At 42.9% G+C, this 14,937-nt stretch overlaps 1 long non-coding RNA gene across 1 annotated transcript in view; it reads left to right on the top strand.

The window, feature by feature from the left end:
* LOC137562593 (uncharacterized) overlaps positions 1 to 14,675 on the top strand; it is a 98,238-nt gene extending 83,563 nt beyond the window's left edge. The window contains exon 6 of the long non-coding RNA XR_011030151.1: positions 14,407 to 14,675. This is a non-coding gene — a long non-coding RNA (uncharacterized lncRNA). The remainder of the gene's footprint in view (positions 1 to 14,406) is intronic.
* Positions 14,676 to 14,937: the final 262 nt, after the last annotated feature.

Consider the following 14,937-nt stretch of genomic DNA (forward strand, 5'->3'; position numbering starts at 1 on the left):
AAAAAGCTAGACAGTTTCAACCGCCATTGCCTATAACCACACCTCCTAACAATGCGATAGGCTAAACGGTTGATTTTTACTAGATATATATATATTCACAGAGGGAGATACTGGTTGCTTGGCAGTTGGAAAAAGCCATTATTTCCCACAATGCAATGAGGTTCACAGACAGGCAACTGTCAGGACCTAGGTCCTGACATGACACTGTGGGAGGGGTTTTACCACAATATCAGCCATACAGATCCCCCTCCATTGATCTATTTGAGAAAAGGTAAAGATTTCTTGTGGGAAAGGAGGTATCAGCTTCTGATTAGGATGAACTGCAATCCCTGGTTACAGGTCCTCTTTAATGTAGGTGAACCTAAGGCTGCGTTCAGTGTAAGCTGCGTTGTGTTCCCTTTTAACCCATTTCAAATCGCAGCCAGCTAATATGTTCCAAAACAGGAATCTGAACTTCTGTGCAAGTGTGAAAACAACACTGTGTCCGGAGTTAAGACTACAAGTTGTTCCCTTTCCATAACAGTCCAGTCACCATCCCCCCCTCCCACCCATAACAACTGCGGCCACCAAGACTCCCCTCAGTAGCACAGGGGGTCACCATAACAGCCATAGCAGCTGCTACAGGGCCTGGTGTGAGTGGCTGATGCGATATAGGGGTCCGTGGTGGGTCATGGAGACCTGTGGCAGGGCCCGTTAGGAGTAGAAGTAACTCACCTCTCCAGCCTCCACCTGTGACCTACCATCTCTAGGCGTCCCTGTCTCCATGACTACAGCTGTCACCAGGGCCGAATTTGTTATTTTTACCAGCCAAGGTCCACTATCACCAGCTGCCCCCAGACTGACAGCATCCTAAACTCCTCCTCCCCACCCCCAACACAGCAGGGATTAGATTGGAGGCTCCTCCTAAGGACAGTTAGTGAAGTGATGGCAGGGATTGCATTATAAGCTCCTCTGAGGACAGTTAGTGACGTGATGGCAGGGATTGCATTATAAGCTCCTCTAAGGACAGTTAGTGAAGTGATGGCAGGGGTGGCATTATAAGCTCCTCTGAGAAAAGTTAGTGAAGTGATGGCAGGGATGGCATTATAAGCTCCTCTGAGAACAGTTAGTTAAGTGATGGCAGGGATGGCATTATAAGCTCCTCTGAGGACAGTTAGTGAAGTGGTGGCAAGGATGGCATTATAAGCTCCTCTGAGAACAGTTCGTGACGTGATGGCAGGGATGGCATTATAAGCCCATCTGGGGACAGTTAGTGAAGTGATGGCAGGGATTGTATTATAAGCTCCTCTGAGGACAGTTAGTGAAGTGATGGCAGGGATGGCATTATAAGCTCATCTGAGGACAGTTAGTGAAGTGATGGCAGGGATAGCATTATAAACTCCTCTGGGGACAGTTAGTGACATGATGGCAGGGATTACATTATTAGCTCCTCTGGGGACAGTTAGTGCAGTGATGGCAGGGATCACATTATAAACTCCTCTGAGGACAGTTAGTGAAGGGATGGCATTATAAGCTCCTCTGAGGACAGTTAGTGACATGATGGCAGCAATTACATTATAAGATCCTCTGAGGACAGTTAGTGAAGTGATAGCAAGGATGGCATTATAAGCTCCTCTGAGGACAGTTAGTGAAGGGATGCCATTATAAGCTCCTCTGAAGACAGTTAACATGATGGCAGCAATTACATTATAAGATCCTCTGAGGACAGTTAGTGAAGTGATAGCAAGGATGGCATTATAAGCTCATCTGGGGACAGTTAGTGAAGTGATGGCAGGGATGGCATTATAAGCTCATCTGGGGACAGTTAGTGAAGTGATGGCAGGGATGGTATTATAAGCTCCTCTGGGGACAATTAGTGACATGATGGCAGGGATTAAATTATTAGCTCCTCTGGGAATAGTTAGTGAAGTGATGGCAGGGATTACATTATAATCTCCTCTGAGGACAGTTATTGAAGGGATGACATTATAAGATCCTCTGAGGACAGTTAGTGTCATGATGGCAGGGATTACATTATAAACTCTTCTGAGGACAGTTAGTGACATGATGGCAGGAACAGAGCTGGGACAAGGTCCTCCAGCACCTAAGGCTGAGACACCAAAGTGCGCCCCTCCATCCCTGCCACCCCAGCTGTCACACACTGATTGCTATTAGACTAAGAGGCGCCACAGGTCCCACAACCTCCCCAACACCTTAATATCTAGTTATATGGCTTGCAGTCACTGCTATGTATCCCCTTTTCTTATTTCTTTCTGCTTAAAACACAATTAGGAATGACAGCTGAATGAATTGTGCGCCCCCGCCTACACTGCGCCCTGAGGCTGGAGCCTCTCCAGCCTATGCCTCGGCCCGGCCCTGGGCAGGAATTACAATACAAGATCTTCTGAGGACAGTTAGTGACATGATGGCAAGGATTACATTATAAACTAACTCTGAGGACAGTTAGTAATGACAATGATGGCAGGGATTAGATTGTAAGCTCCTTGGCGAGCAGCACATTTGGTGAGTGACAGGCAGCTCAGAGATCCCTGTAAGTGCCTGTTTGCTGCCCCTTCCTCCCCCGAGTTCAGATCAGGCTATTGGTAGCCGCCCACCGCTATGTGCAGACTCTGTGTAGCCAGACGAATGTTCGGCAGGCAAACTGCTACTGCCATCTTGCTGCCCACAGCCCGCCCCTTGCTCTCCTGGTGCCCTAGGCCATTGCCTTCTGGCCTTGCCTGAAATCCGGCCATCACCATGACTCCCCACCAAGGGGCTTCTATCCCTGTATGTCATGTGACAGAGACGGAAGCCACATGGTGATTGGCTGTACAACACTTGTACAAGGAAGAGGAGTAAAGAGCAGTGATGAGCGGAAATGTCATTATTCTTTTCACATTCATTTTCACAAAAATAATGTAAAATTCGATGTTTGCGAAACAATAGTTGTGGTAAAAATATAATGTTTTCGCTGTAAAATTATTGATTTTCAGCGGTTTCACTGCAAAATATCAGTTTTCGAAAATTCAAGCACTTTTTCGCAAATTGAAAGTTGGATTTTCAATGCAAAAATTACATTGGTGAAAAGTCGCTAGCAACACTGGTAAAGAGGACCTGTAGAGTTCGGCCGCCGTTCTGTATTATGTAGAGGAACAGGGCCCCCCAACCCCTGCACCTTCCCACAATGGCTGGAGTCATGGGGGCTGTTATTACTATTAAAGTGACACTGAAGCAAAAAAACAAAACAATTTATGATGTAATGAATTGTATGTGTAGTACGGATAATTAATAGAACATTAGTAGTAAATAAAAGACTCAGTCGCATATTTTTATTTTCAGTTATATCGCTTTTTTTTTTGTAACATTGCATCATTCTGTCACATTTGCAGTTTACAAATCACACAATGTATTTTAAACTATGAAACAGAGCAGAGCTAATGACCCTTTCAACTTTCCTGCAGTAAAATCTTTAGCAAACAAGAAACAGTGAGGTACAAGTTGAGATAAGTGCTTCAGAAAACAGCACTGTAACCGACCAAGCTTGTTTAGAGAGCTCAGAGAAGCTCTTTTGCATAGATAACAACTGACGTTTCTTAACTCTTCCTGTACTGGAAAGAATATGAGACTCATAACTGTGCTACTAATGTTCTGTTTCTTAGCTGTACTACACATACAATTAATTATCTTATACGTTTATTTTCACTTCAGATTCCCTTTATCAAGTATGGCCACCATGGCTCCCCGTCTATAACAGTGCAGTCACCATAACTACCCCCACCCTTAACAAGTGTGATTGCAGCCACACCCTCTGTTGTGGGATGCTCCCTCCTCATGTGAATAGAATCTTAGGGTCATAGTTACTTCCACTTTTCTTCTGGTGAAATTATAACACTTCATAGAACCTCTCCTGACTAATCTATCTAAGAAAAAGCAATGTTCACGCCCAACACCATCAGTAGTTATCGTTAATGTTTCTGCTTAAGAACAGCTCATCGAACTAAAAATATACTCTGGGAATGAACTCCTACACACAGTAACCAGTAGAGCTGAGCGAAACACGGCGCCTCAACCATGATTCCCCTGATCTCCCCAGTATGTCCAGCCAGAGGAGCTATCTGCTCGGTGGACTGACAAGGGGCTTTGTCTGAACCCCTTCTCAGTTCACTACTGGCTTATTACTCTGACGCCTCTATATAAGCTCCACCCTCATGTCAGCCTGCAAACCGGCAGGCTTAAACTTTAATGGCACAAACAAAAAGTTAGTAAAACTTTGTACTCATACTTGATTGTCCTTGGCCAAAGCATGTGAACAGGTGTCCCCTGAGGTCTCCTGAGGTTGGTAAAAGAGGAACTCCAGTTAAGGTAAAAAAAAAAGTACTTGATTTGTACAATAATTATGTATACATGATTTAGTCAGGGTTTGCTCATTGTAAAATCTTTCCTCTCCCTGATTTACATTCAGACATTTATCACATGGTGACATTTTTACTGCTGGCAGGTGATGTCACTGAAAGCAGATGCTGCTTGCTTTTTTGACAGTTGGAAACAGCTGTTATTTCCCACAATGCAACAAGGCTCCCACAGTGTGATGTTAGGACCTCAGAGCTGTGAGGCGCTGACATCACACTGTGGGAGGGATTTCACCAGAAAATTAGCCATACAGAACCCCCTGATTATCCGCTTGAGAAAAGGAATAGATTTCTCTTGGGAAAGGGGGTATCAGCTACTGATTGGGATGAAGTTCAATTCTTGGTTACGGTTTCTCTTTAACCTCCCCGTAATCCTGAGTATGTCACAATCTCTCTTCCACGAACATCTCCTCGCTAGTTTCCAGATACCAACCCAACCCCAATCTCTGCCTGCAAATGACCTTCTTTTGTCCTCTTGAATCACCTCTTCGCTTTCATATATACAAGATTTCTCACGAGCTTCAGGAGGGGTGAAGCGCGTGAGAAATCTTGTATATGGGAATGCGAGGAGAAGGATTCCAGAGGAGGGCTCTTGAATCCCCCTCCACAACACATCAGTCACTCTCCAACCTCAGAAATCCTTAAAGCGGATCAGAGATGAAAACTAACTATAACAAGTAACTTGTCTATATATCTTATCTAAAGTTTAGATAGTTTACACAACAAATCTATCTGCAAACAGCTTCAACAGTATATGATTATTTCTTCCTGTGATACAATGAGAGCAGCCATGTTCTGTTTGTCATCATTACACACAGGCAAGCTGATCTGCATCTCCAGGCCTTAGCCTGGGAACACTTCACTCCTATGTATCTCCTCCTCCTCCTCCCCTCTGCCTCTGAAATCTCTAGCTAGTAACACCTCCATCGCCTCCTCCTGCCCAGACTGAGCTCCCATAACCCCTTGCTACATGAGTCTGAGAGTGCCAAGGCACTGGAGAAGCTGTGGGCGAGGCTTGTTTAGTTTATAGGGAATATTAAAACAAAAAAAAAAGTATTGGGCTTGAGGAATGCCCTACAAACTATATGAAAGAAACACAATTATGCAATGGGTAAAAGTTTATCTCGGATGCACTTTAACTGCACCACCAAAACTCACTTTGACTGACAAGCATAATCCCTAACTTAGGCCATTACCCTTTCAACCTCTGGCCAAGTTGTACTCCTCGAGTCCTCACTAGATAAACTATCACTGCCACCAGGTATGAATATTGTATACCGCCCCACCTCTTGTTCCCTCCCCCTCTCCTCCACATCTTTAGATTGTAAGCTTATAAGGGCAGGGCTCCCACACCCTTTTGTGCCCTGGAATTTTTTGTTCAATTTTTTGTCTTGCAAATTGCAATACATTTTATTCATCATGCTACATTTGTCATTGTAATGACCAATTCTGTATTATGTATCAGTGTCTATATTTGGTGTACACCATTGCCTGTATTTTTATGTAACCCATGATTATTTCTTACTTTGTACAGCACCACAGAATATGTTGGTGCTTTATAAACCATTCATATTAATTAGTGATGAGCATGAATTTCGCATAATCGTAGTTGCGCAACATGATTTACAAATATGATGCAAAATCATAATACAACATTTGGGGAAAATCTTAATTTAGTTAGGAAACGTAATTTCACAATTTTACGCAATTTTCACATAATTTCGATGACGTTGTCACCACAGTTTCTATGTCAAGGAGAAGAGTGGGAACAAGTCAAAAAAATAATTTTTCAAAAAGACCTAGTAGTTTTTGAGAAAATTGATTTTTAAAAAGGCAAAGGAAAAATTGTTTTAAACTCAGAAAAATCACAATTTAAAAAATATTTTTCCTTTTCATTTTTAAAATCAGTTTTCTCAAAAACTAAGACTTTTTGAATTTTTTTTGACTTATTCCCACTATTCTCCTTAACATACATAGCAATTTGGGTGACAATGGCCTATTGACTGCTAAAATCAGCACAAAATTACATGAAAATTATGCAAAATAATCAATTAAATGTCCAAATCTTAATTACGTATGGCCGAAAATGTATGCGGAATTTCACGTAATTGTAATTAACAGATTGCGATCACCGCTACGGTAATATTAATAATAATAAAATACCTTTAAAGCTCCCGGAAAGCAAGAAATTACTCAAAATATTTTTTATGGGAATTTTTTTTCTTACTGTTTTGTACTTTTTCAGTTGCTAAGTGCTGAAAAGTTTTTTTTTTTAGATAAAATGAAAAATCAGGAGAAAAGATAATTGGATAAGAGCCTCTGAGCCTCCACCTATGTCTCCATATATGGTACAAGTTCCTGCTATGTCTGCAGTGTGAGAAAGCTAACACAGAACCCTGATTACCATCAACCCGCATGGGGATGCCTCACTGATAACAAACTCTCAGAATTTCCTTCAGCCTGACCGGAGCCTGACCCCTCCACAGGAGGTCACCAAGTGGTCAGGAGGATTTCCTGTGATGGCTGCATGGAGGGTTTCCTAACTGCTGCGTCAGTGTGGAGAACCGGCTTACTGACAGGAATAGAAAGTGGTGTTACAGACTGCAACTGCAGAGAGTGAATCAGGGGATGGCTCAGTGTGAGTGGAAAGTGCATTCCTCACAACAGCCAGACACCATGCGAGGATTCATCAGTGTCACACCACGGCCACCTGTTCAGTCATGGGAGCTTTGCAGTAGCCGGACTGTCACCTTCTCCTGTCAACAAAAGACTAGACTGCTTAGTGAGACTTGGCTGGATCCACAAATGTTTCTCACATGTTATCTACCTCTGGCCCTGATTCAATAAACCTAACACCTGAGTTTTCTCATAGGAGATGCTTTCACATCTTCTCAAGACAGTAACTTTCCTGGTTTCAGCATCAGAAACATTTCCTATTTATATTCCTGTATATTTAGCCTAGGTTGTTTAGCTATGTGGAATTCACCATCCAGAGCTTTCTGGCAGCCCAGGTATATTTTGTACCGGCTTCTAAACTCTCAGTAAACAAACATTTGGCAGAGATCGCCTGGCAGGCTGGCAGGACTTAAGATGTCGCCACCTGTGATAAATGTCAGAATGTAGTAAATCAGGGTAAGAAATTTGTTTACAGCGGGCAAACACTGACTAAATAATTTATAAAGGAATATTATTTTAAAAAAGCATTTTTTCATTCATCTGTTTTCACTACAGTTCCACTTTAAAATAAGTTGTCTCAAATTAACTCAAGTTTGATGTTACTTCTCTCCCACTTTTTAGAGCTTTTTTTAGTTTTTAGTTGCAACAAAATAATTTTTCATACTATTAAAAACTATGTTAAAGAGTTAATTGAACTAATTTTGATTATTTTCTAGCTTGCTGGGGGTTCAGCAAGCTATGTACCATCTACAGCAGCTGAGAAAGTTTGGCCTACCTCAAAATGTAAAGGTACAGTTCTGCACTGCAATCATCGAATCCACCATGACACCATCTATGACTGTATGGTTCGGCTCCTGCTCAGCATTAGAAAAGGGGAGGCTGCAGCGCATCATCCGATCAGCGGAAAGGATAATTGGCTGTAGCTTACCTTCCCTGCAGGATCTTTACACTAGCAGGTGTAGAAAGAGAGTAAATAAAATTGCCTCTGACCCCTCTCACCCAGCTCACTCCATCTTCCAGCGCATGCCTTCAGGAGTAAGATTCCGGTCAATCGCTACCAAAACCTCTAGACACAGGAACAGCTTTGCCATACTTAATGCTGAACCACGTTAGAGCTGCTAGGACTGAAAGTAATCAGCACAGACATGAAAAATTCTCACATTGCTCACTGCCACTATACTTACACACTGTCCTTGACTTGTAATATACACACTGCCTGTCCTTGTATTGTTTTTGTTTGTGAACTGCCAAGACAAATTCCTTGTAGGTGCAAACTTACTTGGCGAAAATAAATTGATTCTGATTCTGATTCTGAAAATGTAGTACCCATATTAAGTTAACTTTTTCTCCTAAGTTTTCTCCTGGGTGATATTTTCACAACTTAAAAATAAAATGCCCTTGAATCCACCAGCCAGCAAGAAAATACTCAAAATAATGTTGATAGTATTTTTTCAACTACTTTTTGGGTACTTTTTCAATTATACATTGAAGAAAAGTTATTTTAAAGAGAAAATGAAAAATGATCTCATAGGAAAAAAGTTAATCAAATAAGCGATAAGGAGGGAGAAATCATGAGATAACGTTTTCTGAAACCAATCTTTTTTAAAGGTAAGTGATTTAGGAACAATTTATTTTGAGTAATTGTTTATTTTTACAAGTTGAAGGTTATTTTATAGATTAGATCAAAAATAGGTAAACTTAAATAATTCAAAAGATGAACGTTTTAAACCAACCCCAATATCACAAATTTGTAAGACCAATATTAAATGATCCCAGGTCAACCACAGTTTTTTCTTTCAATATGCATATAAAAAAAAAGAATCTTTTAAAATAATTGTTCAAAAATAGTAAAAAAAAAACAAAAAAAAAAACAGGCAGTGTTTCCAAATAAAAAAGATAGAGAAAAAAAAGAAAATATTGCCTGTCCCAATTTGTAGCTCTTCTTGAGCTTCTTCTCAGCAGCCCCCCCGCAGCCTGATCACTCCCATCCTCTTTCTGGTCATTATGAAGCCACGCCTCCCCACTAGAGGGCGGACAGGTGAATGCCAACTCTCTCTGTAGGAGCCCCGCGGGAGACTATTTTAGGTGGGGGGAGTGTGGAAGGGTCAGCTGATTGGCCGTCAATCTACCGGCGCTACCGCCATGCACCTGCTTGGCCCCCTTTCAAGCAGGATCTTCTGTCCAGAGTGATTGGTAACTGTCCAGAGTGATTGGTAGCCAAAAAAGTACTGAAATGATGCATATTCAATGACAGTGATCCATAGCTCCCAACTGTTCCTCTTTTTGGAGGGGCATTCCCTCTTTGGGAACCCAATTCCTCTGCCCCTCTTTCTTCCTCATGTGTCCCTCTTTCAGGACTGATGTAAAAATCTATATAAACCTATGTATTGGTCTTCTGAAAAAATGTATTTAATTGACTGTAAATTTTATTATTGTATTTTATATTTCTTATTTTCAAATGTTAATATGAAGGTAAAGTAATGATGTAAAAATGACCAGTGTGGGGTGAATGAAAAAATGACATCTTTTGCTTAGGGCCCATTTCCACTAGAAGCGGTGCGATGTGGCTACATAGCCATCACACCGCAGGTGTCCTGAGGCCGATGCATGGCAATAGAGCAGTTTCCATTGCTTGTGGAGCGGTTGCGGAGAGATGCAAACATCTGCAGCATGCTGCATATTCTCACACAGCCATATCTTCCCGCTGTTCCCTCCATACACTTCTGCATCGGGGGTTGTGGAAGTGACAGACGTCAGCGGAAGTGATGCGATGTGGCTAGGTAGGCACACTCGCATCACTTGTCAGTGGAAAGGGGCCCTTATGACTTCTTTATGGTACACTTGACTTGACTAGTGGTGTGGCAGGAGCGTGATTAGTGGTGTGGCAGGAGCGTAATTAGGGGTGTGGCAGGAGCGTGATTAGGGGTGTGGCAGGGGTGTGATTAGGGGTGTGACAGGGGTGTGATTAGGGGTGTGACAGGAGGTATCTTAAAGATGTCTCGCTTTCTTATCTCAAAATATTGGGAGGTATGGTGATTCTTATATGTTCATTAAATTGCCTGCTAGTGAGCCAAATATAAGGTGAACACAACATGAAAAAGACATCCTTGGGAACCAAAGCGGCAGTGAGGAGCAGTGTTGCTTGCAAAAAAATGCTCCAAAGTCATTTTCAGATCGAAATGGCATTATGACATGAAATTCCTGAAAAAAATTATTTTTACCATGAATATGAAAAAACGTTAGTGGCTGGATGGCTGGATAGTGTAATGGTTAAGGGCTCTGCCTCTGATACAGTAGACCTGGGTTCGAATCTCGGCTCTGCTTGTTCAGTAAGCCAGCACCTATTCATTAGGAGACCTTAGGCAAGTCTCCCTAACACTGCTACTGCCTATAGAGCGCATCCTAGTGGCTGCAGCTCTGGCGCTGTGAGTCCGCCAGGAGAAAAGCGCGATATAAATGTTATTTGTCTTGTCTTGTTTATTTTTAGCGTAAAAATTCACGAAAAATGCAACAATTAACAAACTTATTACTAAATGATTTCAATGGCTTTTTTCGTTCGAAAAATCGAATTTAACATTATTTTCGCAAAAATGTATGCGAAAAGAATATCTGCATTTTTGCTCTTCACTGGTGAGGGGGAGCAGGATGCCGGGGTGACACCATCTCTTCTCCATATCTCTGACTTATCCACGCTTCTTCTTCTGTAACCCTGATTCCCTTCTGAGTCAGTCGTCACGGTTTCCACACATTCTTTTATTCCTTTGTCTCATATTTTCAGAATTGTCCAAAGTTTTGTAACTTCCATATTCCTCATTCCCTCCCTCTCCCCCCTCCACGCACTCAGCTATCTAGTCCGCGGCCTCCCCCCACACTGTGTTATCAGGGTCTGCCTCATTTCCTCACAGTTTCTCGCTGGCCGATAACACGAGGTGTTGAAAGTTTGGACAGTTTCTGTTGGCCTTTATGTCTGGAAAATAAATTGTAGGATTTTTTTTTCTCTATTTCAGTAATCTATGATCCAAAATAGAATCAGATGAAAGCTATGTGTATGTACTGTATGTATGCGTGTGTGCGTCTGTGTGTGTATTGCGTATGCAGCACATACCCTGTGTAATAATACTACTGCATAAAGAATTATTAAGCAAAATCCACGTCCGTTTTCATGTTACTCTGCTCCCTTTCTATCATCAGAACTTTTTTTCTTTGTTATACCGACATTATAAAACAAGTAAGGCAACTAGTTATGGGTTGGACATGAAGCACAAGATTTTATTAATTCCCCCTAAATAGAGATAGCTCGAACCTCCGATTTTCGGTTTGTGAACCTCAAAAGCGAACTTCCGCTAAAGGTTCTGTTCGCGCAAACTTTCTTGAACCGCAATAGACTTCAATGGGGACGCGAACTTTGAAAACTAGAAACATTTATGCTGGCCACAAAAGTGATGGAAAAGATGTTTCAAGGGGTCTAACACCTGGAGGGGGGCATGGATGAGTGGGATACATGCCAAAAGTCCTGGGGAAAAATCTGGATTTGACGCACAGCAGCGTTTTAAGGGCAGAAATCACATTGCATGCTAAATTGGAGGCCTAAAGTGCTTTAAAACATCTTGCATGTGTATACATCAATCAGGGAGTGTAATTAGTGTACTGCTTCACACTGACGCACCAAACTCACTGTGTAACGCACCGCAAACAGCTGTTTGTGTAGTGACGGCCATGCTGGACTGGTGCGCAACATGGCCAGAGTGCAGGTGATAGCGGGATTTCAAGCCCATATGGTCGCCGGGCTGAGGTAGGTAGGTGCAGCTCACGTAGGTAGGTGCACTGAACAGGTAGGTATGCAGTGATTGGTATTACAAATGTGCAGCTGTCACACACACAGGTAGTCACTGAATGTCCTGGGCCTGGCAGTGGCACAGCAGGAATTACCAAGGCTGTATATGCAGCACAAGTGTCTGTGGGACACACACACACATACACACACACACACACACTATACACACACACAACATACACACACACTCACACACACCACACACACCATACACACACACATACACACACACACACACACACACACCATACACACACACACACTCACACACACCACACACACACACCATACACACACACACACACACACACCACTACACACACACACACACACCATACACACATACACACACACACACACATACATACACACACACACACCATACACACACACACACACACACCACTACACACACACACACACCATACACACACACACACACCATACACACACACACCATACACACACACCATACACACACACACACACACACACTATATACACACACACACACTATATACACACACACACACACACACCATACACACACACACACACACCATACACACACACCATACACACACACACACACACTATATACACACACACACACACACCATACACACACACACCATACACACACACCATACACACACACACACACACCATACACACACACACACCATACACACACACACACACACACCCTGTACACACACACACACACACACACACACACACACTATATACACACACATACACACACACACACACCATACACACACACACACACACCATACACACACACACACACACACACACACACACCATACACACACACACACACACACACTAAATACACACACACACACCATACACACACACACACACCATACACACACACCACACACACACACACACACACACACACACACACACACACACACACACACACACACACACACACACACACACACACACACTATATACACACACATACACACACAAATAGATCACAAGAACAACATTAGCTCTCAAAAGAGCTGTTGAAGATGAGGAGTGCTTTTTAGCAATAAGTATCAAGGAGCAAGCTAACACAAGAGCCTAACTAAGCTTTCCCTATGTCAGCAGGTTCTCTCCCCCCTCTAATTACTGCAGCCACACAAGTGAGTGAAAAGGCTGACGCTGCCTGCGTTTTATAAGGGGTCGGGGGGGGGGGGGGGGGGGGGGGCTCCAGGAGGGAGTGTAGCCTGATTGGCTACCCTGTGCCTGCTGACTGTGATGTAGAGGATCAAAATTGACCCTAATGATGTAGTATAGGGGGCGGGTCGACCTCGCATATAGTTCGCGAACCACCGAAGTTTGCACAAATAAGTTCGCGTGCGAACCGTTCGGGCCATCTCTACCCCTAAAGCAGCTGTGCTTATATGACTGTGACTTCATCAGCAGTGATTGTCAGACGAAAATATTTTTTTTGTTGGTGGCTTTATGACAAATTGTGAAAATATCACCCAAGAGAAAACTCTAGAGAAAAAGTGAATTGCATATGGGCCTCTGTCATTTAAGCTACAAAACAAAGCAGAAATAATGCCCCTATGAACTTATCTCAAGCTGTGTCACTGTTTCTTGGCTGATTAAGTGCTTCGGAAAATAGGACTGTATTTAAACCAGCGTCCTTTTCAGTGAATCCAACACTTGTATAGCACCCCCCTCTCCCCTCATGTCATGGTCTATCCTCAGAGGAGCGCACAATCTATTCACTACCATAGTCATAGTGTAATGTCCTACTGTATTATTATTATGTATTTATATAACACTGACATCTAAATGAAATTTACAGAGTACATGGGTATGTGAGCTCCAAATCAGGGGGTGCGTGGGCCTCAGGCAGTGGTGTAGGAAAGGAGCTGTGGGCCCCGATGCAAGTTTTACATTGCAGCCCACAAACACTCTATACATGACAATTGATATGGCGCACCAAAACCTGCCAATGGCAACTACAGTGTCAGAGGTAGGGGATGGAAAACAGTTTGTTAATGATTACCACTATTCAAAGTATCTGTAGAAGTCATTTTTATCAGCACAGGACCAATAGAGAGCTAATACTGAAGTTGAGGGAGGGCCCTTCGGGGCCCCGATGCGGTCCCAACCCCTGCAACCCCTATTGCTACGCCACTGGCTCCAGGCTGAAACTTCCCTGGTGGGCCCTTAGTGCCCCAGTCCAACCCTGCCCAGGAGATAACTCAGGTGACAAAAGTGAATTGCATATGAGCCAGAGTGTGGGTTGTAATCTGCAAATGTGACAGTATGATGCTATGTTATAGATTAAGCTCTATAACTGAAAATAACAATAGGAGACTCTTATCTTTGCTACTAATGTTCTATTCATTATCTGAACTACACATACATTTCATTATAGTATAATGTTGTTTTTCGCTTCTGGTTTGCTTTAATGTAAACCATTATTATAAGCTCTGTTTTTTTTTATTTTTTCCGGTTCTTCTGCAGCGCAATGTCGGCCGTCTTCAAAGCCTTCCCGGCATGTCACCCGCAGGGCAGGACGTTCCGCGGTGCTGACGGTGCGAGCAGCTGTCAGACCGCGAACCGGGCGTTCCTAGATGAGACGGCTGGATGGATGTCCCAACAGGCCCGCGTTCTATTCTGATGGCTTCGCGAGTGACCGCCCGAGGCAGGCTCGATTATGTAACAATAACGTTAATAATGCGCCACAGACATGAATCTGCAGGGCATGTTTACTCAGCATAATAGATTTCTAGAAAAGCAGCAACGCCCCTGGCTATAGAGTTATGTGTCAGAGCTAACATAGATACATTGTGCTGCATGTATGACAATCACTGTACACAGAAAATGTGTCACCCCCCAGCATAAATAAGCAATGTGTGTCACGGTTAAAGAGGAACTGTAACCCAGGATTGAGCTCCATCCCAATCAGTAGCTGATACCCCCTTTCCCACCAGAAATCTTTACCTTATCTCCAATAGATCATCAGAGCAGTCTGTATGGCTGATATTTTGGTGA

The sequence above is a fragment of the Hyperolius riggenbachi genome, chromosome 3, assembly GCF_040937935.1.
Source record: "Hyperolius riggenbachi isolate aHypRig1 chromosome 3, aHypRig1.pri, whole genome shotgun sequence".
Lineage (NCBI taxonomy): Eukaryota > Metazoa > Chordata > Amphibia > Anura > Hyperoliidae > Hyperolius > Hyperolius riggenbachi.